The sequence below is a fragment of the Ambystoma mexicanum genome, chromosome 2p (assembly GCF_040938575.1).
Source record: "Ambystoma mexicanum isolate Mex_15411 chromosome 2p, UKY_AmexF1_1, whole genome shotgun sequence".
Classification (NCBI taxonomy): Eukaryota; Metazoa; Chordata; class Amphibia; order Caudata; family Ambystomatidae; genus Ambystoma; species Ambystoma mexicanum.
This window is the reverse complement of record NC_090923.1, coordinates 232307884-232333885: the sequence shown is the minus strand read 5'-3', so window position 1 is coordinate 232333885 and position 26002 is coordinate 232307884.

Sequence of the window (26002 nt, the reverse complement as noted above, 5' to 3'; positions counted from 1 at the left end):
AAGACAACAGTTCACTGGCAGCGGCAATCACCATCGCTAATGCCATCAATAGCAGTCCTAGATTGTTGGGTTTCAAGTGCTGTACATTTCAATATGTCACTAAACAAATGAATAGCCATTTGAGGTGAAGTAGATGTATTGAATTTAGCATGACATATTTAATTACTGTTGACAGGATTGGCCCTATGAATTCACAGAGCTGTAAGTGAGTAGATTGAGGTGCCTCGCTGCAATCTTCCTAACATATTCGGCTTCCTTGGTGTTCAGTGTCATTTAAGGGAGCAGTGAAATTGGCTTAGTTGTGTTAACATTGGTCTGTATTTGCTGGTAATGGTCAAATAAAGCGCTTGCGAGTTAAAGGATATTTAATTTTGCATGATGAGATGTCATTGCCCAAATGTGATAGGTGGAGAAGGCTCATTAAAAAAAGATCGTATGGAATGGGCAAGTGTATCATACCTTGAATTCTAGAATATCAGTTTTCCAGCTTGTTAGTTGGTCAGACCATGTGTGTGTTATCTGAAAAGGGGACCCTTTCAGGCAATGTCAATGGGGGTATTTTCTTCTGCCAGGGTTGTTGTTTGGGCTAGTCCATTGGTATTTGTCAGGTCCTGGGAGGTGGCATCTGGTGTCAGGGTTGGCATCCAAGGTTAACTTATTAGGATTGCGTTGCATCCCATGGAATTGATGACAACTGATGAGAGGACCCCAGCGTTCTGTGCTACTGCTTCTCTAGGTGAATTTGTGAACATATAACAATATTTGTGTTATTCTGGTGTTCTGGCTTGGTCAGGATGAAGAGGGTGGATGCTGTGGATTGGTCCTTTTGCTCATAGGATGCTTCCAAGTAGCCTACTGTGGATGTGATTGGTTAATACGGATGGGTTGCTGAAGTGTACTTGGGATAGGATGATTCTCATAGTCATTGTTTAAGATAATATATAATGGTTGTGTTGAGCTATCCCTTGATAGTGCGCCGAAAAATAATGGAATGGCAAGTAGTGATGATTAATAAATTCCTTTTATTTTTGTGATGTTAGAGCCTTTGTGGATGACACGTGTTTCGGCAGAGCTGCCTTTATCGAATCCAGGCTATATAGATAGCTCATAAGTCACTGCATAATGCATAAAGGTGCTGAAGTTCACAGGGATGAATCCCTCCTGGTACAAAGAAGTCCTCCGTATGTACGAGTGTCCTGTTGTTTAAGATAAGCCTGGCTAAGCACTATGAAAGGCAAAGGAAGGGTACAGATATATCTTGAAAGTGTTAAGGAAATTTCTACACAGGCAAACATGTTTTGAGATTCAAAATGGTGCTAACACATTGCAACAGCACTGTGAAATGTTAGGCTTAGTACATGTGTACTGTATACAGAACTCAATTACAGAAACCACTAACTTGGTCAGCAGGCAATCCCTGGATGACTTGGAAGACTTCCCTAGAACCCCTACCATCCTTCGCCTGGGAAAACAGGAATGGATGATGGCAGACTTCCAAGGGAAACCGTCTGGAGCAAAAACCCTGTGGCTGTAATCCAGAGCTGAGTTGATCACTGCTACTGGAATGACGTGCGACGGTGGACTGGCACTGGAGACTTCAGTAGCGGCCTAGCGGCCGTCTAAGAGGAGGATGGGAGCCTCTATTAATGTAAGAAAAAGAAGAGGTGAGTGAAAGGATTTACCGGGGATAGAGGAAAGTAATATAGTTTTAGTAGAGTGTACCTGGGACATAAGTACTTGGTCGTTATTGGCTGGTGAAGGCGGCAAGACTGACAGCCTTGCAGGAAGAGAAATGATAACTGGAGAGGGAGGGCTGAATATCTGTGAGGTAAGAAAATATGTGAATGGAAATCCAGATCTCAGGTAAGGAACTTGGATATCTAGCGCTAAACCTACCTCGATGGAGATGCTGAGGGGCGCGACGTGACTTGATGGAGCAACCGTCACTTCCTAAAGAGTCGCAGATTCGGAAGTAGATACTACGGAAAGGGTTTAGAATGTAAATCTCCGTTCGGCTGCGGCTGAACTGACTTTTATCGGAAGAGTGGTTCCCTACCGTACATTGACGTGTTCTGAAGCAAAGCGGAACTGTGACTGTGTGGGCTGCAGCAAGACCCCTGCAGTGATTTCCTACAGGCAGGTCCAGACGTGAACCAGGTAAGGGAGCCGTGAAAGGAAGCCAGATCAGGTTTGGAGAACCTAACAAGAGACAAGAATTAGTAGACAGGTAGAAAGGTTGGAAGTTATGTTTTCCCTAGTTACGAACTTACGGAGCGTCTTGGAAAAGAGTAGCGATGCATCTGAGCATTGGAGTCTTGTGTTGATATACGGTCGCATGACCATCAGGAGGCGGAGAAACCTTGAGAGGAGAAACAGTAGAAGGTACGAGCTCCATGCAGACGGAAACCGCCGCCAGCTTGGAGGGACACTGTACCCCCGGAACACAGGGAATAACCACCCGGGCACTAACATAACGGAGGCAGTTCTGTTGCCACCAAGACCAGCCGGCAAATGGAGATGTGACACACATATATAAATGATGTACTGAATAAAACTGTTACCTTTGAGGATTTTAGGAGAGGGCCCTGGATCTCTTCTGGAGCATAAGCATTAGTCTAGTGAGAGAAACGTTTACAAACTTTCAGCGTGTGGAGGGAAGAATGTGGGGTTATCAGCCACATAATAGACATATTGTTTTTGAAGGCTTACACCTTCACTTTTAATAGGATTGAAATTATTGGGATGATCAGGAAAGGTCCCCATGAGTAAGGGGGGTTTATGTTGTGTACACCATATTGATGACTGGGGGCGCAGCGAACTGAGCGTGATGTTACAATTGCATATGCATCGAGTATAGTTAATTATGAATGGGATATTTTAATTTTTAGTGTTACTTTTTGTTTAGAACTGATACATATTAGCTCACACACGGGCGCAGAAAGATAACCACCAACTGAAACATAAACACAATTCACACATAAGCTCTGCACACTGATACAAATACATAGGGAATTTGTGAATCTAAATGTAGTAGCCTTTTTACTAATGGATTAGTACACAGCAGTCAGGGCTGTTTGCCAAGTGAACTTTGACTTTTGGGAAAATGATTCTGCAGGATTTCAGAGGCCAGAAGACGGGTAAATAAGTAACTTCAACCTTCACAAGCAGCTCAGCAGAAGGAGATGGCCATGGAGTTTATGGTCTGATAAGTATCGCAGATGGCATATGTAATCTCCTGAATGCAGGGAACTTGACGGAGGGGGTTTTCTATTTGTTTTTGCCCATCAGTAAAACATGGGGTGAGTGAATGCCCCAGGCTAAGTAATGGAAACCAAAGAGTTATAAGTGTATTTTCAGATGTGCTGTCTGCAATGAAGTAGCAGTTATTTAGATTAGAATGTTCCAATGGAACCAGTGACCTGGGGAATGAGATAACATTGCTAATTCAAAGAGAATTTATTTACCCAACCTTCTTCATATCGCTTGGAATATTTATGGAAACCATGTGCAATAAAGAGTTTAAGTTAAAAGGGCTTCAGCCAGTTATTACTAGTTATAAATTATGTTTGCATACCAATGATTATCCATGTGCTGATGTCATGACCAACCAAAAATGAATCCTCAGAAGAGGTGTGTTCTACACATGAGCTGAAGATGGTAGTTAAGATAAATGGCTACCAATGAGAGTGTAGGAATTGGAGAAAGAAGGTATTTCTTTGAAGAGGTTTTCATCCAATCCCATGTGTGGGGTGGATTGGAATAAAGTATCTGGGAGTGTTTTAACTTTTGCAAAAATGTCTATAAGATGTCAACTGATGTGGTCTTGTTGATAGTTAGGTTAGTTTAGTCTATAGCACCAGCTAACTGCTCCCTGGATAATTGGTCAATAAACTTGCTTTACATACAAAACGTGCACTCATTCCTCAGGTGGTGGGCCCGCTTGGGTTAAGGTGATTAAGGGGCCTGCCCCCACATGATGGAGCGGATGCCTGAAAGACAGCTGAAACCATGTTACTGTGGGGACAGCGGAGAGCATCACTAGCCCAGATCAGTATTCCAATGTGTTCAGAGAGGCAAGGATAACTACCTACTCAGCCACTGCTTTAGCATGTGCCAAGCGCTGGGGCAGTGCATAGGGATCTGATGCCACCATTACTGATCTCTGATGTGTGCTCTTCCGCACATACCAGGGCTTTGGAAGCAGATTCAATGCTTGATACATCATTAGGCATGGCAATGCCTAACACCACATCATGCAGAGAATCACGAAAATTCCTAGAAACAGCCCACAACATGAAAGCCTTAGCGGTCAGGCATTTCTAGGTGCATTCCACTCCTTAAAAAATGTGGCAGTTATTGTTCCAGAGTATAAACCATCTTTCTCCGACGTTTCTTTAGATACCTTTCTGAACTTAAATCATTTTCCCTTATAATTTAGTTCCATAAAAGAACATTACACCAACCAGAGCACACCAGGTGGAGAATACTGGCCAATCACTGTTCTGATTTGTTTCTCTTGGTAACTTTATTGGTAACATTTATTGTGGGCTTTTGCATTCATGACTTGCCGGAGCGCTTTCATAGCAGCTCCAGCTGCACGCATGCTATTGGTTTTCCCCTTGATTCGCATGCCTTTGTAATTAGAGAGCTGTGAGGAATTCGACCATCCGAACGGTGGGTGTGCGGTCACCTGGGCTTTATTGAAATTCGAAATGAAATTGAATGATGGTAGATCAACCTCGGAAGTTGTGTCGGGCTAATCCGCACACACATTCCTATGCTCACCGCATAACATACACATAGACCCGTGCACTCTGGGTGGACACAGTCTACAGGCACAGCCCCCCCCCCTGTCATATTTAGTTGGGATCTGACAGGTGCAGTACACAATGCATTTATGAAGGGGGAGGGCCAAACCTTCCTCCTGCCATGGCCAGCCTAATTAACTAACAAAGGCTCCATAGACCCACCCTGACCTTTTGTTTTGCCCTGCAATTGGTGGCAGAAATTAACATAATTAACATACTAATAGAGTGTACTTCAAACAGGCCCACATGGCGCCTGGCTGCACAGGTTAACAAAGGAAATCCCAACAACCTTTGATATGCACTGTGTCAACCAGAATTGAAAACAGCAGATGTCCACACCTTTGTGGAACTCTCCCGTCCCTTGCACACCCAATGTATGTTTAAAACAACCAAACATTCAATATATACTGAATATATTGAAAGTTTGGTTGTTTTAAAACATACATTGGGTGTGCAAGGGACGGGAGAGTTCCACAAAGGTGTGGACATCTGCTGTTTTCAATTGTTTGTACCACCTTGTGTCAGGGTTGGTTTATCTCCCCAGCACCCCATTACTTATCAAAAATTTAGAAATAGTGACTAAAATTTGAAGGCGTGCTCCTAGACACTTGAAAAATAGGCCCTGTGTCAACCTGATGCCAGCACCTTTGTATCAATGGACAGTGAAATGTCATGCCTGGGACTGCGTGTATTACAGTAATCATCCCCACATGGGGGCCCCATTCTGAAGGCACAAGTATGTGGATTGGAAGCGCCAGAAAGTCTGGTCGCCCCGCAGCTTCAAGGGAGAACTGCTGCTTTCCTCAGGCAAACATGAAGAGGTCCATTGACCAGAGACCCTTTGATCCACAACAGACAGGAAGAAGGGTGGGACTTAGTACTACATATGTTCACCCCTTTATCTTTTCTGTTGCAAAGCACTCTGGTTATGACCTCATGCATACAGGAGATTGTTGGTGGGGACCCAGGATTGGTTCTTTAAGGCCCCTTCTCTGAAGGCCCCTCATGACATTTTATGACCCGTTGCTCCCTTTGTGTTGAAAACAGGTATCCTTGAACTATTAGGTTTAATTACCATACCGAGTACCCTCCTATCAGTATCCAGAGTGCATCCCTTTTCCTTCTTTGAAACTGTCTATCCTCTGCATTCCTTTACAGGGTGGGTTGTATTCCATAGTTTCCTCGAATTGTCAGTTTTGATAATAATACGGTAGATATTTTTATACAACCTTGACTGGACAGTCCCTTTTATCATTGGCTAATAATTGTATTTTCGCTGTGTTGCAACTAACCAACGATCCGTGACCTTTCGGAGCCTGCCGTTCTGTCCAGGTTACCAAAATTGGACGAGGAGGTTTATAATTTGCTTCTGGTTCGGATCCCTTCTGGTGTACTACAGGTGTGGGGCTGATTGATGGTTTAGAAATTGATTTTCATCCCTGGACCGATGGTGCCACGGAAGTTGATTCGACACAAGAGATCCCTCCTCTGAACTCACTTTAAGACCACTTGGGTCATTTGGTGTGCATGATGGTACATTGTAGTTCAGGAAGACAGTGCATATGCCTGCCAAGGCTTTGGTTGCCTCCTTCCCACACGCCAGCCAATTGTTATGTTGCACATTTCGTTCTCCAGGATGACTCAGGCGGCGCGGTTATGAATGGAATGGATTTTTTTTCTCACGTTACACAATAAGTCTATTTTACCCCTTTATGCTACCTTTACACAGTAGACACCCAGCAGATAATTCGATCTTCCCGGCTCAGCCACCATCTGACTCACATATGGAACACTCATTCAAATCCACACACTCAACATTCTTTGAGCACTCGTGCACACACCATTCAACAACGTTCAGCTTCTCATGTGATGGAGAAGGTGTGGGACAGGAGTTCATCAGCAACAGTTTCCCTTGCAGCGTCAGAGAGATGCGAGGTGCAATCCGGCCCCATGAGATCCTTCATTCTGTAATCTACACAACTCCTCCTATCCGTGCTAGGCGGGATTGGGGACAGTCCCTGAGTGCGTAAGTAACACCAATAACAAGAGCTTGCCGGCATCTACTGTAGCAACCAGGGTCGGACTGGGACACACAATTTGTCTCGGGCACCAATACGATAGATACGGCGCAGGCTAAAGTTCTGAATTCTAAGTGCGGCACATGCTAACATTAACAGTCCTATCTAGATACGGCGCAGGCCAAAGTTCTCAATTCTAAGTGTGGCACATGCTTACATTTACAGTCCTATCTAGATACGGCGCAGGCTAATGTTCTCAATTCTAAGTGTGGGACATGCTAACATTTAGAGTCCTATCTAGATACGGCGCAGGCTAATGTTCTCAATTCTAAGTGTGGCACATGCTAATATTCAGAGTCCTATCTAGATACGGCGCAGGCTAAAGTTCTCAATTCTAAGTGTGACACATTTAAACATTTACAGTCCTATCTAGATAAGGTGCAGGCTAATGTTCTCAATTCTAAGTGTGGCACATGCTAGCATTTACAATTCTATCTAGATACGGCGCGGGCTAAAGTTCTCAGTTCTAAGTGTGGTACATCTTAACATTTATAGTTTCATCTAAGTGTGGCGCATACTAACATTCACAATCCCATCTGAAGTAACTCATCAATCTGGCCCACAGGCCCAAAAAATTGACAACTTTGACCCAAAACACTGGCCCACGCCAGCATTTTGCGTTTTTGGTTCGGCCACGGCCCTATTGCCCTATAGGCCAGTCCGAGCCTGGTAGCAACTGCTCCTATGTGTATCATAGAAACTTTGTAGTATACCTCTGCGCGGAGCACTGCTAAATGGTCAAAGAACTTGTTCCCCGTGCCACAGTTCATGTGTACAGGAGGGTGGAGCATCCTCTGACGGGCCCATAGGTCAGAACTCACCCTCTAGTACCTGTAAGACAAGATAGCTGCACCTTGAGGAGGTTAGGGTGCAGGATTCACTTACTCTGACACACTTCAATAAGGACAACTCAATAGTTTGATAAAGGGAAGTCAGTTTAAGGATAAGTACAAAAAAACGGGGAAACAAATGGTTATCGCCTGTCTCGCTTCAATTCCCACCCTCTTCATTCAGACAGCAACTTTTATGGGCAAAATTCGACATCATTTGACGTGCAACACTCATAAGTTTGTCATGCAATTTCAATTGGTCGGAAAGGTAACTTAAGTATAGGTGCTATATCTGTATATGGTAATAGGGCATGCGGATTGGATAACACTTATCGGGTGGGCGCCTATGCCCATCCCACTACATCATTTGTGATAGACGTCACTACAACTACAACGTCTTATTGGTTCTACAAGCTATTGGACCCTAGATTATTTGGTCTTTTGTGATTGGGTGGGTTACACCCCTAGACATAAATCTCCACTTTACTTAGCAGCATGCAGAATGGACACCCAGATGCGGAGTGCCCCAAGATTCACCCTGCCTCCCTTCCATCAATCAGTACCTTTAGGGCTCTGTGTCAATTAGTTGGCTGAGCATGGCCTTGAAACTGTAGTTCTTATCAGGAAAAGTTATGGTATCTTCGGGCTTTGGGTGACATCAGATGTTGGTACCTCTTTGCCCTTAGCTGGTCACGTGTCTGTTCACCGTGAATCTGCGTATTTTTCCTTCTTTTTGTATAATTGATTATTTGTTTAGGACAGCCACCTGCCTGGGGCCTCCTTATCACTACCTTCACTGGCTGGCTGGTATGCTCTGAAGTTTTGATTCTTCAGGGGTGCCGTTCTCCTCCCTTCCTGGAGTTGACCTCGATTTCCCAAGCATGAGCTACTTCTTGCTGAGTTTCAATTCCGCTCTTCCCTTCTGGCTTTAGCTGGAATATGAATCTCGGCCTCGGTGGCCCCCTTGCAGCCTGGGCTTAGTTCTGCTTTAAAAAATGGAGTCGCACTCGTATAGCGTGCTTCTTTGAGGTAGAGATATAATTGGCGCATGCTGCTCTAAGCTTCTACTAAGCATTGCATGCAGTACCGTTTACTTAGCTTCTTGCGTTCCAAGCCTATTTACATGCATTCAGTCAGTTGCACGATTCAATCCTGGGTACATTCTTTGTGCTGCAACGTGGTATCTTCTTATACGTTTGTCACATCATTATTCATTTACAGTTCGTCCTTGTGTACTTTCTTTTGCTTGTTGTTTTATGGTTGACTGTACGTCACGTCTAGGCTCTTATATCGTCACCAATTGCCTTCCATTAAGGCTCTGTGGGCCTCTTTGGGGACAGTCTGTAAGCAGTCTTCGTATCGTGTCATCTGCTGGTATGGTTGTCTCAGTGGATACCTTGCAGCCCACGGTTGTCTGGTTATTGACGCTTCAATAGGTATACATGTCCCTCTGATGGGTACTGGACAGAGCCCCACCGTGGCTCTCTGTTGATTAATTTGCTCCTTATATGTCACATATCTTGGCGACTATGCTTCTGGCATTTCGCCATGAGTGGCAGGAGTGCAGGCCATATATGGGACCTCCTCTACACACCCCCCCGTTCGGTTTATCGACCACTTCTTCTTCTTCCTTTAAATTATTCTTGCTTTGTTCTTCCACATTCACTTCTTTGTCATCTGCGTTTGTACATGATGGTGTAAACGTGTGCATCTTTGTAGTCCATATTTTTATCACTCCTTTCAAACTTCCTGTTGTTTTTACGTGTTCGTCTTTGTTCCAGGTCATTAGCTGGCATTGCCCATTTGTGCTGCAGTAAATCCATTTCCCTTCAGACCTTCTTCGTTTTCTGGGGTATGCAAACTTTGTTCCTTCTGGCGCAAATTCGCTGGCCTTCACGAAGTTTGTTATTTCTTCATCTGTTAGGTCTCTGGGCTTCCATACCGGTTCGACAACGACCATCATTTTCATCCCAATGGCTTTCTTCAAGGTTTTCTGGCATTGTGTTACGATTATCTTGATAACACAAAATCCTAGTAGTATCATTACGAGCAGGGCTCCCAGAATTTTGAATATGTCTGCCATCCATTGTGGGACCCATAGAAACAGTGTCCCAAACCAGCTGTCATCATCCACTTTGTCAGTTTCCTTGATCATCTGATTCTGCAGATCTGCCAGCATACTTATGGCTTCTGTTAAGGTTCCATTTTCTTCATCATGGGAAGGTATAAACGTGCAACATCATTCTCCGATTTTTGTGCAAACTCCTCCATCCATTGCTGTAATCATGTCAAGTACATATCTATTCTGGAGGGTCATCAATCCGATTGCTCTCAGTTCTTCTTTGATTGCATTGAATCCTTTTATGGAAGTGTTGATGGTCTGCAATAACTCCCATCTGGTTATCTGCAACCATTTCGTATTTACTCCAACTTGGACGTGGGGCAAGAGCATTGTTGTGAATACTGTTGAGGTGAGGCTAAACAGCCGGTGCTCATATGGGATTGCATTGAATGCTTCTTCTGATTTGGCAGACAAGTAATTCTCTCTCTTCACCCGGGATACCAATTCCACAGATCTCCTCTTCCTTAGATGAGCATCTGCTTTCAGGAAACTGTCAATACTCAGGTCATTTTTCGGTATCACTAGTGCAGGACCGTGGACGTTCACTAGTGTGCATATTTTTCAGTAGTCTTATGTATGCCTTGGATCCACATGCCCAGTAATGGTCCATGATTACTGCCGTCCCTTGCGTTATTTTCGGGGCTTCAAAGATTCATTCGTAGTTTTGATTCTTTCCCACCTTCCTTGTGCCATTATTCTTAAAGCATAATTTCGGGCTTTTCAGTGGCACTATCTGCAGGGGTCCACCTCTATCTTCGACCCATGTTAGTAACTTCACCAATTTTGGCCATAGGGGTTTGCACAGGTATTGAGAGTTTTCTATTGCTTCCTTGCAGGCTCCAAGGACCATCCATGCTCGGCATATCACTACTCCTGCTTCCCATCCATCTGGGGAAAGCACTGTTCCCCAAATCTGCATCTGGCCTCTATTTCTCTATATTTGAGCTTCGTTTGGGGTTTTCCCTTGGACGTTCAGTCTTGGGTTTATCTCCCATCTTGTTCTTGTTCCTTGTGCTTCTGGCTTTGCATACCTAATCACGTGATTCCTGATGTGAGCTCTGTTTCTTGTCTTGATGTCTTGGATATAGTCGTCTTCATCAGGGTATGCTGTCTCTGTTGCCCATATCAGTGAGGCATCTCTTCCCATGAATTGTCCTCTTGTGTTGCACATTGCTACATGTGATAAACAGTGTGCTGTCGGGACATCAATTTCTACAGCCACGAAGATCTTGGACTTTCCCATGCTGTACGGTAGGAGTGCGCAGACGTAGCATTCTCCTTCAGCTTTTCTTCTTCCGACCTCTTCCATGTGTTGGTACCAAATGCTGTTTCCTAGATATGCTGTGCTGTCCATGTGTTGGTACCAAATGCTGTTTCCTAGATGTGCTGTGCTGTCTAAGTAATCATTTAGTTCATTGTTGTCTTCATGTGGGTTTCTCTTGATTCTTAATGTCTTTTTGTAGTTAGCTATAACTACGTCTCTTAATGCGTCTATGTGACTTTTTTTGCAGGAGGTTTCTCAGGCATGCTTGTTGGAGGAGCAGGCTTCATTACCTGTATCGCTGTGGTAGGAGAAGGTTTTGTTTGTCTCTTCTTCTCCTCTTGCATTCTCCCGTAGGACTCCTTCAACCACCATCTGTGTATCGCCTGTCCAACGTGTGGCCTCATCATGGGCCTGGTGCTCGTAGAAACTGATGTGCTTGCTGCGATAGTTACTGTGGTTCTATTTTTCAGTTCCTCATGCAGTTTCTTCGCTTTAGCTAAAAACGGGAACAAATGGTCTATCAGCATTTGTGTCTTTGCAGTGGATTCTTGTGCAGCTGTCTCTGTCTTCTTGAGCGCTTTGGTTACATATTCTTTAGTTGGCCTTTCGCTTGCATCCTCTTGGTCACCTCCACCATTTTCTGGAACTGGTTGTTCGGTAGGCAGTCTCTTATTTTCTGTCACCATCATTCAAGGTTCTGTAGCCATTGACACTTGCCCTTGCCCGTGTGCATTTAGTGTATGTGTGCGTGTAGCGGTCAGTGCTATGTTTTCATTAATTCCATGCTGACCCTGTCTCCAGCTTTTCTCTTCATTCGTTACCCCAAATATGTTTGAATCACTACTAATTACTTTTATTTTTAGTTTTTTTACTTTATCGTCAGATTTTCTTGTTACTGGAATAACTATATAGGGTCTGGGTGCTTTCGTGGGATTCGTATGTACATTATTTGGTGGGTGCACTGAAGTTGTAACGCTTCGTGCACCAATAAAGAATGCAGTTCTGTTTGTTAATGATAGAAAAATAATGATAAACACTATACATATGCACATTATCATTCGATAAAACAGTTTGCAGCATTTTCTTCCAGGGAAGTAGGGGTGCCCCTCCGCTTGTGGGAGGAGTAGGTTACTGTTCTGGGCCCCAATTTCAATCATATCAATGGTTAAGGTTCTATAAAGATCTCTTCTTTTTATTTACTCCATTATGGTCTTTCAGGAGGTCTTGGACGTAAAGTGTCTGGTGCTTCGCAATAATCCCCCCTCTCGAGGGTGTCGATTGTCTCTGGTTGCGGGATCTAGTTCCCTTGCTAGACTATGGAAAAAGATTAGACTAGCCTCTTTGGTGAGTCAGACTCATTGAGCATATTCAAAATAGGTCAAATCCCAGTCCACCCCCCAAATTTGCCTTAGTCCGGAGGACATGCTGGAATCTTGTTTAAATGCGACAAAGATAGAAAAAATTGGAAACAATAGAAAAATTGAAAAAATTGTAAAAAATTGAAAACCTGAAAAAATGGTATCGTTCAAATCAAATGAAAAATGGGAGTCAAATAACTGAAAAAATAAAAATAAAATAAAAATCAAAAATAAAAACAAATCAAGCAGTGAAGTTCCCTTCCCTGCTCTTCTCGATCTGTCCCACGGCGGTAAGATGAAGAACTGTGCCTCTGTTCCTGGATCTGTCCCACGGCAGACGGTTTCACTGGAATCTCCTAAGAAGTCGATGAACATTAGTGTTTTTAATCTGAACTACAATGGCATGCAAGAGCGTGTTTAGCTGGGTACTCTTCACTGGATCTCTGAGGAATGTAGATACATCAAAATTGGTTGGTCTTCCAACCAGCTCTGGAAAGTTCTCAATGAGGTGAAAGAAGACATGGTAGGCATATCTGCTGTCTTTCAGGGTCACAGGCCTTTCTTTGGACGTGGACAGTCTCTGCACTTTCCTGCTGCTTGGATTGCGACCACGTAATTTATCTTGATCCACACTTGGTTCAGGTATTCATTGTTTCTTGGATCTCTGATGAATGTTAGGGTATCCGTGGTTCTCCCTACAAGTCCTGGGCATTCCTCTATGATGCGAAAGAAAAGCGTGTATGTCAGCTCATCAATGATCACTTGTGGTGGAAGCATCTGTGTCCTTATCACCGTACTCGGGCAGTACAATGAAGGCTTCCGCAATGACAGTCAGTAGTTGCCAGATTATTTTCTTGTTGGCTAGATCTTGGACAAAGTCTCTGATACTGGTAACTCTCCCTACAAGCGATGGATATGTCTCTAGCACTAACTGAAAACAGGACAGCACATCCCTTGTGATATTTCTGTTGGGGGATGTCATATGTTCAGCAAAGCAAAGTCTGGGTGTTGGTTGATTCAGGTGACTGTGTGATGTTCTTAACTTTTGCTCTTAGTTCATCAAAGTCTTGTTTGCTGAAAATGCTTGGATATGGCTTGATTCAAAAGTTCGTATCATCAGTGTGATGTGGCTTAGATGTGCGATTCTCTTCTTTACCCTGCAACTAGAATGCAGAGAGTGTTTGTTATGTCCTTATCCCCCTTTGCTTGGAGAAACTGTCCAGTTTTATGCCACAACTTGCATCCAGGTTCTTTGTCTTGATTTTCCTGCTCATGCGTCTTTCTTCCTCGCCATAGCTCTTGTCTGCACGTGCTTAGGTTCTTCCCCGTTGTCCGTAGGTTCTTCGCGGTATGGTGCAGCTAAGAGGATCCCGCCGATATAAGGTTTAATGTCATTTAGGAAGATCCAATCTCTCCTGCCATGCAGTTTCACGGCTGAGGGAGTGCAGTCCTCCACAATGAACAGGGCGTTGAATCTCGGCTCGTCCCACCTTTTCTTTGTGTGATTTCTCACAAGCACTGTATCACCAGGGAAGATTGGTGGCGTACGCAGCCCTTGAGCTGTGTCTGTTTCAGCATCTCCCTCTGGGTCTGGTGTTGTGCTGCACCCTTTTCGTCATCGCTGCAGTTGGTCTGAAATGACAGCGAAGCTTGATGTCATGCAGTTCAGATATTCTGACAATTCGGATCCCAGGACCTCTCGGGTAGACTGGGCATCACATCTAGCTCTATCTTGAGGGGTAGGGGGGTCCTCATTCTCCTTCCTGTGACTATCTTGTGCGGCGTGAGATGATGGTCGGAGCCTGGTTGGTTCCTAAGTGCATACAATGCCAGTGGTAGACAGTGCAGTCATCCCTTTTTTAGAGTAAGCTTCAACTTGGATATCCTTTCCTTTAACAATCCGTTAAGCCTCTCGCATATACCATTTCCCTCTGGATGATACGCCGACGAGAACTTGTGCCCAGCAACAAGCTAATCTGTTCAAAAACTGTATTTACACAATGAGCCCCATTATCTGATCTCATCACCTTTCACACCCCCATCTAGAGAATACTTCCCTTACCAGGAATTTTGCAGCACAGGTCGAGTCTGGGTGTGTACGGGGACCTGCTTCTATCCATCTAGAGAATGGACACACCACTACAATTAAGTACCTGTACCCGTTACACACTTGAATCATGTCGACATAATCAACGTGCAAGTGCTGAAATGGCCCATTTGGCTGGGGGATGACTCCTCTCACTACTTTTAATGTGTGCCCAGCTGTGAACTGATTATGCAGTTCACTATAAAAAATGCAATCTGCTCTGCTAAATTCGGTATGACCCAGTCTTCTGCGAGCGTTGAGGCTAGATTTTCTGTTGTCATATGGGACGGGTAATGTAGTTGTTCTAGTGATATTTTTAGTAGGGCTACAGGCATAACTGGTTTACCAGTGCTGTCTTGTCTCCACAATCCGTCAGAGGGGTTTAAAGAACACCCTCGGCGTTTCCACAGGTTCTTTTCATCCTGTGGTGCCTCCCCTTGAAGCTCCATCATATTACTATAAGCCTCTGGAGTGGCTCAAGCTATCATCATATGCTCATGGGTGCGTGCCACTTCTACTTCAATGATTGTCTCATTTTTGGATGCCATACGCTTGGCTTCCGTGTCTGCTGCATGATTTCCACGTGACACGAAATCTGTCCCGTGAGTATGTGCAGCGCATTTCACGACCGTTATGCCCACTGGGAGCTGTAGTGCCTTGATCAGCCTGTCCAATAAGGCTGCGTGCTGCACTGGCGTGCCGTCTGCTCGGAGGTAGCCCCTCCTCTTCCAGCGCGCTAGTCCTGCGTGCACTGTGCACATTACATAAGCGGAGTCACTGTACACCGTTACTTCCTGGTCTGCATGATTCTCAATGGCGAGTATCAACTCAAATAACTCTGCAGCTTGTGCTGAATACTGAGATGGTATTCGTGCACTTACGAGTACTTGGAATTCTCCATTCGCTATATGTTTTATTACGGCAACGCCCGTATATCTTTGTCTGTCTTCTTGGTTGATTTTCGAAGATCCAGCAATGAAAATGATCTCACCTCCCGCCAGGGCATTTACTTTTACCCTGGGGATTTCATCATAGAATTCTTCGTAGTTTGCGCAGTCATGTATCGGCTCACCTTCAGTGACAGGTTCAGGTATGAACGTGGTGGGATTCACTGTTTTACATCGCACTATTTTGATCGATGGATTCGATATGATCACCTCATAGGCAGAGGCCCTTTGAGATGTCAATGTACCTTTTGGTTTCTCTAATATGGCAAATAATGAGTGTTCAACATACAATGTCATGGAGCATCCCATTACAATGGTTTTTGCCTCCTCTATGGTGAACGCTGCGGCAGCTAAGCTTTGTTTGCATGGGAACTGGCCTCTCATTACTGGGTGCAGATTCCCACTGTCATACACCAGGGGCTTGTACCCAAACAAGGTTTTTTGAGCATGTACTGCCATCATAACATTGCCATTCGTGTGCGAGAACAGGTAGAATTCCTCTGTATAATTAGGAATCCCGAGAACTGGAGCCGCGCAAATTGTTCTCTTTAGTTCTGTGAACCCCTCTTCCATCGCTTCAGTCCATTCAATTTGTTCTTTTGTCACTTGGGCCTTCTTCAGGGCCTGGAGCAAGGGCTTGGAATATGAGCTGTAATCGAAGACCCATGCCCTAACATAGTTGCACAGGCCTACGAAGCTCTACATTTGTTTTATCATGAGCGGCTTAGCCATGTTCGTGATGGCTTCAGCCCTTTCTGGGGTGACCCTTTTCCCCTCATGCAAGATTAGCTGGCCTATGCACAGCACCTCTTGTTGGCAATATTGTAACTTTTCTTTGTCAACCTCATATCCTTTCTCAGCCAAAATAGTCAGAAGCTGGATAGAATCGCGCCTGCATTGTTCTTCAGTGGTGCTGCAGATCAGAATGTCATCCACATACTGCAAAACAGCACTGTCTACTGTAATGTTGCCTAGGTATATTTGCAATACTCGATTGAAAATGGATGGGGACTCACAGTACCCCTGCAGCAACCTCATACATTTTAGGTGCATTTGTCTGAACGTGAAGGACTTCACATCTTGTGAGTCACGGTGCAGCGGGATTGAGAAAAATGCATTTTTCAAATCATTCACTGTGAAGTATTTCGCCTCGATCGGTATGTTACACAAGATCGTAGATGGATTAGGGACTATAGGGAACTCGGCTTCAACAATATCATTTACTGCTCTTAAATCTTGGATTAAACGCCACAACCCGCCCTTTGACTTCTTGACGGGGTAAATCACCGTATTGCAGGGTGATTCTGACGTCACAAGGAATCCCTGCTCCATCATGGCGGAAATTGTCTTCGCAATCCCTTCATCCGCTTCTCTAGACATGGGATATTGTCGTGCCCTTTTTAAAATTGCTCCTGGTTTCAATTTAATTTTCACTTCTCCTGCTCCTTTCAGGAGGCTACATCATAGGGTCCTGTAGTCCATACTGAGACAGGCACCTGAGCCATATCGCCATCAAAGTATGTGGGGCGGATCAGTGTCAACATCATTCTCTGTGGCACTTCTCGTTTGATCATTTTGACCCAAAATATGAGACTTACATCCACCCTTGTCTCTTCTGAGTCAGGGTATTCTTCGAACAGATCATCATCAGTGACGTCAGTCACTCGGTACCCTTTTTCAATGGCGATAATTGCACACCATTGTCTGCCTTCATCATCGTACCCTTCGACCATTACCACCTTCCCTCGTACTGCTACATTATGTATTGATAAGGGAAATACTCGTCCCTCTTCTTCATGCATAGGTATTCTTGGTCTGAATAGGAACTCATCAGGGGTTCTCATAGTTCTATCTGCGAGGCCTGGCAGTCCCGCCATAAGCGCACGCACGCCATATGCGAAGACTTCCGGTTCCAATGGTATAGCTCTCATGGCTATACGTCCGGAGTACGCTCTGACCATTTCGCATACGTTAGAATAATGCATTCCTGGAGTGGAGCATACTATGCCCTCCTCTGTGAATGATATAGTCATATTCAATTTTCTCATTAAATCTCGACCCAAAATGTTTACTGGGGTCTGGAGTGAATATAATAGGGCACATTCATCTCACATTCCCCCACAGAGACTGGGAGATTGTCCGTAAAGGGAACTCTACTGTGAGCTCCTGTAAAACTCTGAGTGTCTATGGACTGGCCGGACAAGGAAAACTTGCCTTCTCGTATGCACGAGCGTGTTGCACCTGTGTCAACTAAGAAGGAATATTCTTTCCCCCCTATGACGACATTTACCCTAGGTTCCCTGTTAGGGTCTGGTGTCACTGATAGGATAGAGCACATCAGAGTTTCCCGTGAGCTGTCCTATTTTATATATAGGTTTGGTCCGTTATATACTTGTGGATTTCCCCCATTTCCAGGGTTGACTCCCCCTCCGGAGTTAGTGCCCTGTGACATTTGCGGCAGTGCCCGTTGGGATTGCCCCTGTGGCGAATTCCCCATATTCGAGGGTTGAACCCCTTCCGGTGTACCTTGCTGCAAGCCTGGCGCTTCATGATGCACTGCGTGATTCTGTGCACCATCTTGTTGTGGGACGGCAGGCTGATTTACCATGCCTGTTCCCGTCCTTTGACCATTCTGCCACATGCCTTGGCTTATGCACATGCGCGCCACATGTCCTGTCATTCCACAAAGCCAGCACACTGGCGGTGGTCGGGCCATCTGTCCATCTGGCGTAGCTGGACTGCCCATCTGCACGTTCTGAAGGCCACCTTGATTATTCTCTGAAATCCTCCCTGATTACTCTGAAATCCTTCCTGATTACTTTGCCATCCTCTTCCTCTAAATCCCCTATCCCTCGGGTAAAAACCCGCGCTACCCTGGTTATTCTGCAATGGGTTAGTCACTTGTTGCGTGCTTGGCTCAGCTGGGTTTGTCAGCACAGCTCCCTCGAGAGCATATTTTGAGAGTTTCTTTTGCACCAGCTTTGCTTCCTCACCTTTACGAGTTGCCTCCTTTTTCCGATTCTTTTCTTGCAACAATCTACAGTAGTGTGCAATTGTCAACTGTATTTCGACCCATGGTTTAGCTTCTACTCCTACCAATTTCTTAAGCTGTTTTTCCACCGGTTGGTTCAGGCAACCCTTGGCACAATATGTGGTAGAATACAGGGATGGATTCCGACCAAGATTCATGCGTTTCGAGCACCCATGCACTTTCAAAATTCTGGATGTAAATCAACAGATCCTCTGACTCTTTCATTTTTCTAATCATTATAGCTCCCATATCAGACGTGCTGGGTACAGCACTCATAGCGCTTTCCACACTGCTGCTCTACAATTGTTGAATGGCGCTCCATCATGGGTAGTGTTAATTATGGTTACCCAGGATACCCAGCCCGTTTCCACACATCGTCTGCTCTCTCAACCAGTATGGCGATCAGGAGACCTTTAATGTCCCCTATAGCCAACGTGACACCCCCGCCATTTTGTCTAACTCGTGTATCCATTTCCCGGCTCCCGATGTCAGCATTGGAAGCTTGTTTTTCAAGTTCTCTCGATCCATGTGTGGCCATGTGATATATTGTGGTCTTGTGCCCCCCTTTTCTAGCAGCGGGAACTGAAATGCGCAGTCTTTCGTCTCTTTCCCCATAGCTCTCCTGTCTATCGCTGGGGTAGCATTCCCGCATTGCCCTCTACCTGGTAATGTCCTCACTCTGTCTACATAGACAGGTGCTGACTCCCCCCTCTGACCATGGGGTATTCCCTCATGTCGGCCAGGCTGCACGGCAAATCCCGATACCCTAGGTGCGGACTCGCTAGTGTCTGACCATCATACGCCTTGGTCCCTTTGGAGCCGCTTCTCGCGTTGTCTCCCTTCTTCGTGTGTCCCGTCCTCCGTTTCCCCACCGGAGTCAGACGCTGATTGATCCCAGTTCATGCAACTCCTTGCATCTTCTTCGTTCTTACTAATTTCTAGCCTATCCAGGGACAGTCCCCTGCTCCCACTACTTCGGGTGACATCCTCAGTGTCATACAGCTGAGTGCTTTCCAAGCGCTCATCTTCCCTTCCCCCTTGGGAAATTTCTTCCAGCCCCATTTCATTGTATATTTTATCAATTGTTTCCCTGATGCTTATGGTGTCAAAGTCATCCTTAATATTTGTCCCACTCGTACCTGGTACCGAGTCATTAGCAGGAAAGAATTCTTCTATGTCTGCCCATTCTACAACAGGATTGGGTTTTTTAACTTCCCGCTCCAAATATTCCAGATCCTGTGCCCTCTGTCTGCATTTACGTTCTATTTCCTCATCTACTTGCTTGCGCATACTCGCTTCTTCTCTATCCTTAGCTACTTCCCTCATCCTTTCGTTTCTACGTTCCTTTGCCCTTCTAACTTCCTCCTCTTCTCTTCTCTTCACCCTCTTCTCACATACTCTTTGCTTTCTTCCAACCTTTGCTTATTCCGTCTGTACTGGTCATAGGCTGCCTTCTGTTTGCGATCAAGGTGTTTCTCTTGCTCTTCGCGATATAGTTGTTCTCGCTTCAGCCTATTCTTTCTTCTTATTCTTTCGTCCCTCATTTCCTTCTCCTTTTCTCTCTCCCTTCTTTGTGTCTCATCAGACTTCTCTCTCGGTCTCACATCATCACTTCCTTTTCCATCAAGTTTCAATAATAGCTTTCCTTCCATCCATTCGTCCTTTGCGAATGCTATGTCATCTGTTCTGTCTTCACTTCCTTTCCATTTCTTTCCCTCTCTCTCCTTAACGAGAGGTGAACAACTCTGTGCCTGGTCCTTCCCTTCATCATCGCGTCTCTCCTTGTCCCTCGGGACTGCGGAGGCAAGATTAATTTACCAGTCCTTCTCTTTGATTTACTCACTACTGTATGTAGGTGACTTATATGCGGGGTTGATATACCCTGTGGCTGCCTTCAGTTCTCTTAGCGGGTAGACTCCCTCTGTCTTACTTCCTTCGATGACTGGCTCCGGCGGGGCTGGTGGCACGGTAGGCGTCTCCCCCCCCTCTGTGCATACGTTTAGTATCCAGTCTGCGGGTGGTTCTTCCTCCTTTGCCTGTTCGAACATCTTCCAAAGTTCTAGAACAGCGAGGCGTTTCTCTACCTTTTTGCCTGTGTATGTGGCATGTAGGTAAGTCGTCATGTGTTGTAAGACGGCTTTAGATAAGGACCTAATCATCCACTATCATGTGGGCTCTGAGTTCACGTTTCTTCTGACCGCTGTATTAAAGCGCTGGAACAAGGCGAATCCTTACTGTTTTCTCTCGGGTGCCCTCCCGGTAACCTTACTTTTTCTCTCGGGTGTCTTTTTTATCTATCATACTCGAATCATGAACCCATTATATATATATATATATATATATACAGTCTTCTGTACATCGTTTCCTCTCTGGAACTTTGGGATCACCAGCCCCTCCATCCTTAACGCCTCTTGCGCTCTTTTCGTTCCGATCCGCTGCCCATGGGAATGAGAAGGGTTATGCTTGGAAAGGCAGGTTCCTTCAGACCTACTGCAGATTTGATGGATTTCTTCTATCATTGTCTACGGGAAGCTTCTCAGTCTACTCAGCCGAACGGCGAAGGACTCGTGATATTGCCGAAGGCCTAGAGTTACTTTGTGCTGTCGGTCTATGGGTGTCTTAGTATTAATCAATCAATAGTTGATGGTCGAACCATCATCACGCTACCAAGTGTACAGGAGGGCGGAGCATCCTCTGTCGGGCCCATGGGTCAGAACTCACCCTCTAGTATCTATAAGACAAGATAGCTGCACCTTGAGGAGGTTAGGGTGCAGGATTCACTTACTCCGACACACTTCAATAAGGACAACTCAATAGTTTGGCAAAGGGAAGCCTGTTTAATGACAAGTAAAAAAAACGGGGAAACAAATGGTAATCATCAATGATGTGATCGCCTGTCTCGCTTCAACTCCCACCCTCTTCATTCAGACAGCAACTTTTATGGGCAAAATTCGTCACCATTTGACGTGCAACACTCATAAGTTTGTCATGCAATTTCTATTGGTTGGAAAGGTAACTTAAGTATAGGTGCTATATCTACATATGGTAACAGAGCATGCGGATTGGATAACTCTTATCGGGTGGCCGTCTACGCACATCCCACTACATCACTCGTGAAAGACGTCACTACAACTACGACGACTTATTGGTTTTACAAGCTATAGAACCCTAGATTATTTGGTCCATGGTGATTGGGTGGGTTACACCCCTAGACATAAATCTCCACTTTAATTAGCAGCATGCAGAATGGACACCCGGATGCGGAGTGCCCCAAGATTCACCCTGCTTTCCTTCCATCAATCAGTACCTTTAGGGATATGTGTTATTTAGTTGGCTGAGGATGGCCTCGAAACTGTAGTTCTTGTCAGGAAAAGTTATGGCATCCTCGGGCTCTGGGTGACATCAGACGTTCGTACTTCTTTGCCCTTAGCTGGTCACGTGTCTGTTCACTGTGAATCTGTTTCTTTTTTCTTCTTTTCGTATATTTGATTCTTTGTTCAGCCCAGCCCCCCTCCCGGGGCCTCCTTATCACGACCTTCACTGGCTGGCTGGTATGCTCTGAAGTTTTGATTCTTCAGGGGTGCCGCTCTCCTCCCTTCCTGGAGTTGACCTCGACTTCCCAAGCATGAGCTACTTCTTGCTGAGTTTCGATTCCGCTCTTCACTTCTGGCTTTAGCTGGAATATGAATCTCTGCCTTGGTGGCCCCCTTGCAGTCTGGGTTTAGTTCTGCTTTACAAAATGGAGTCGCACTCGTATAGCGTGCTTCTTTGGGGTAGAGATATAATTGGCGCATGCCGCTCTAAGCTTCTACTAAGCATTGCAAGCAGTACCGTTTACTTAGCTTCTTGCGTTCCAAGCCTATTTACATGCATTCAGTCAGTTGCACGATTCGATCCTGGGTACGTTCTTTGTGCTGCAACGTGGTATCTTCTTATATATTTGTCACATCATTATTCATTTACAGTTCGTCCTTGTGTACTTTGTTTTGCTTGTCCTTTTATGGTTGTCTGTATGTCACGTCTAGGCTCTTATATCGTCACCAATTGCCTTCCATTAAGGCTCTGTGGGCCTCTTCGGGGACAGTTTGTAAGTAGTTGTCGTATCGTGTCATCTGCTGGTAGGATACCTTGCAGCCCACGGTTGTCTGGTTATTGGCGCTTTAATAGGTATACATGTCCCTCTGATGGGTACTGGACAGAGCCCCACTGTGGCTCTCTGTTGATTCATTTGCTCCTTATATGTCACATATCTTGGCGAGTATGCTTCTGGCATTTCGCCATGAGTGGCTGGAGTGCAGGCCATATTTGGGACCTCCTCTACACATGTCCTTTTAAGTTTATTGGCACCCCCCACCGTTACACAATTACCCAGTCATCCCGCGCTTAAAATACAAGAGGCCTCTTTACTGGCAGTCCCCATGAGTTCATTTTCTAGATAACATACTTCACAATGTTGCTGACTAATGTGCATGTATTTGTGTACACAAAGAGGCAGACCCTTAGGCAGCAGCTCACGACCAGGAAAAGCGCTTTCCCTATTTCATGCTGCACAGGTCACTCTATGCATACTCCCTGAAAAATGAACGAGATCTATCAGCAGGGCAGCTTACCTTTGGGGCTTCACTGGTGAGCTGATGGGCGTCACCTTAGGTACATTCGGGTCAAGTGTGACTCAGGAGGCAGACTTATGAATAGCATGGAGGCTTCATTCTTAAGTTATTAAACAATTGTGACTCACGCATGGCCCATTGATTCAACCCCACACACTTTCAACAGTCCCTGAGGTGTCATGCACACATCGTTCACCAACAGTGTAACTGGCAAGGTGGCAGGAAGAACAGTCCAACAAGACGCAACACATTTCTCGTGCTCTTGTGACAATGCTGGATGTCTCCACCTTTTGGATGTCTCTCTTTTGCAAGCATAAGGGAAACGCTGTGTCAGTCAGGCGAAATGTGATTCATTCCTAAATTCGGAGCCCAGCCCCACGTACACCGGGATGAAACCCTCTAGAAATCACCAGGCTTACTTTAGAGTGCTGGACTGCCCATGTGGGCGGGACAAAGACTGATATGCAAATGGATATTTCCCAGAGAGACAAAGCGTCACCTCACTGATGAGGCCCAACAAGGCTGAAACACGTGTATGGGGTTGCTTTTGGTACTCTTGTTCAGAGAGGAATTGCCAGAGCATTTCGGTGCTGGACTGCCCATGTGGGCGGGACAAAGACTGATATGCAAATGGGTATTTCCCATCTGTGAAAGGTACAGTGAGCAAAAAGCGTGTGCTGCAAACTCTCATCTCAGAACAGGTTATCATGCCATGTTCTTTCTGGAGAGGAGCGCCTGCTACCTTTTTTGAAATATTTGAAAGGAACTTGGGGTTGGTCACCCTGAGTTACCTGGGGGCAACCAGACGTGAACTCCCTGCTCACTGTGCTCAGAGAAACAAAGCTTTACCTCACTGATGAGGCCCAACAAGGTTGAAACACGTCTATGGCGTTGCTTTTGGTACTCTTGTTCAGAGAGGAATTGCCATAGCATTTCGGTGCTGGACTGCCCATGTGGGCGGGACAAAGACTGATATGCAAATTAATATTTCCCATCTGTGAAAGGTACAGTGAGCAAAAAGGGTGTGCTGCAAACTCTCATCTCAGAACAGGTTATCATGCCATGTTCTTTCTGGGGAGGAGCGCCTGCTACCTTTTTTGAATTACTTTAGAGTACACCCAGAACCAGTGGGGATGTTTTCCCTTCACTTGGCACACAGCGCCTCCGCATTGTCCAGGTTGGTGTGATCCTCCTCCCTATTCCAAAAATTCACCAGAACGGCTGCTATTCCACAGGTGCTGCAGAACTGTGCTCTAGGGCCTCATTCCGACTTCGGCAGTAGCCGTGCCGGTAATTACCATCACGGCTCCCGCCAGAGTCATTAATTTGCCCGGGAATGGGCAATTACTGGGACATTACAGCCCCAGCGGACCCAGTAATTGCCCATTCCTGGGCACCGGTAAATATAAGTCCCCATTCTGATTTGAAACCCATTGGACTCAATGGGAATGGGGAAGCCGGATGCACCGGCACCATTCAGAATGGTGCCGGTGCATCCGACATGGTCTGCTCGCAGGTGCCGTTCCGCCGCCAGGTCAGATCTGCCGGGCTGACAGGCACCCGCTCGCAGACCTCATAGTTTGCCGGTCCAGTAACCGGTAATCTTACCGTACCGTTGTTACCAAACCGGCAACCTTATAATGAGGCCTATGTCTCACTCCTCAGATTCCTCCATGAGGGTTTGCTCTCCTGTCCACTTACCCATTACTGAATAGTATTGTCTTTATGGAAGAGAAACACACAAAATTACCTGGGATTAAACCACCCATTTTTTTAAACTCACTTTTTTTTTTGATAAGGTAATCAATAATGTGATCAATTGCTGACTGTTTGATTCAGTGAGTTTAAGAGTGTAACCTGAAAATAAAATGAATATTGTGTTTTCTGTATATTATGTATTGTATATGTGTAAAGTTTTACACTAAAACTAGATCACATTAAATAAAGATAATGTAATAATCAATCATCAGTGTTTAGTACATTAGAGCGACTGGCTTCAGGAAGGTCACCTACACAGTGAACACAATTCATGTGTATATGGGGTGTGGTTACTGATCTTTTATAAGCAGACAATACATTTTACACAATCACTCCCAGTTCTGCTTCCATCTGTGTTCTATTTTAGAGGGCAATAGTGGCTTATGCAGGTTGTTGGGAGGATCACCAAGGGAGACACAATCTAAAAAAGATGGCAAAGAAGTGAGTTAGGCATTAGAAGCATCACAGACGGACCAAGATGGCTGTGAAGAGGAGGAGCTCTGAATTCCCCGCTCCGATGCTGTGATATGTGACAGGGCCGGACCCAAAATACATTGCATTGTTCCAGTTCTGACTCCAAGCATACCCTGGAAGGGACGGTAGCTGGTTAGAAGAGTGTTGAGTATGCTCTGGAGAGACCTTGGAGAGAGGTGCGTGCCTTGTGGAGCGGCAGCTTCTGCTGTGCTGAAGGATTTGGGTCTGGGCCTTTGGAGGTGGATAGCTGAGGTGGGGAGCATCTGTGGAGCCTGGGTCCAGCATTACAGACCACTGCGGCTTGTGGTGGCGTGGAGTCAGCCTCCGTTGAAGGCAGAAAGCAGGAGATTGCAGGAGAACCCCTCCGGTGTTGTGGCGTGGGTTGGCCTGGATCGCTGCGCGTGGTGCACTTACAGAAACACAGACACAGAGAGACGCTGCACACGTCTTCGCTTTATTAGCCTTCTACATGAACTAGTTTGATCCCTCCTCCCGCCACCCATCATATCCCCTTTCCCAACGTCACTTCTATTTCCCCATGACCCACCATCCATAACCATGGCGACATCAATGTGACATCTGGGTCCCCCGGGTGTGGCGAACAGCAGCGGCTGGTGGCAGGAGGAATCCACAGAG